This window comes from Otolemur garnettii, unplaced genomic scaffold (genome assembly GCF_000181295.1).
Source record: "Otolemur garnettii isolate 467f Iridium unplaced genomic scaffold, OtoGar3 scaffold00177, whole genome shotgun sequence".
Taxonomy (NCBI): domain Eukaryota; kingdom Metazoa; phylum Chordata; class Mammalia; order Primates; family Galagidae; genus Otolemur; species Otolemur garnettii.
The window spans coordinates 3,536,940-3,537,885 of NW_003852572.1; positions in this window are offsets into that span (position 1 = coordinate 3,536,940).

Sequence of the window (946 nt, forward strand, 5' to 3'; positions counted from 1 at the left end):
TGCCCTAGTTATGGTCAGGCAGATCTTTGTATAGACAGTGCTTCCTGACGAATTTTTGTCTTCCTCTGTTCTGTCTCCTACCCCACATGTCATTTATGTGGCAATTATAGGGCTATATCCAAAAATACAATCTGACGTCACAAGGCTCCCCATTAGTTAAAAGAGAAAATTTCAATTGCTCTGACAACATGGTATATAAATATTCTTATGATTTTATTTGGCTTATGACTGTTTTTCCAGCTTTCTGTCTTGCCTTTCCTTGCTAGAGCTTTACCCACTAACATTCGAAAACTATATAGATAACTGTGTTTTTCTAACTTCCATAATTTTTTGTGGCTTGTTTCTCAGCTTAAAATACCCTTTTAAATGTGCACTTGCCTGGCTAATTGCTCATTATTTAAATCTCAGATGAGGTGGCTCTTCATTTATGAAGGATTCCCTAACCCTTCTTTCTTCTCTGCTCCTGCTAATTTCTTGTAATATCTGTCTCATACCCTCAGCAGTTTTGTTTTATGTTTATATGTTCCACTGTTGCTGAAATCAGTTTTTTAAGAGTGCCTGCATTAATTCATTCACTCAGTATTTGCTGAGTACCACTCTATGCCATATGTGGTGCTAGGTGTTGGAGAAGAAAAAGGGTAATACAGACACAGTCACTTCCATTATGGAACGTATTTGGTAGTGCAGAAATAAATATATATGAGCACAAACTGTCAAAAGTGTCAGGAACCAAAAATATAGAATCTCATGCAATTGATGTTTTCACTGTGAGTGCCTGGTTCCATCCTTCACCTATAAGAAGCACTTCACTATGGTTATTAAGTGAAATAGGCTATTTATACTTCATCAGGATTTGTGCTTTTTCTTAGATTGTCTCTCAGCGGTTACAGCAGGTGGAAGCTGAATGTTGTAATACTTTAAGAAATACCATGGAAACAGAAAGGCA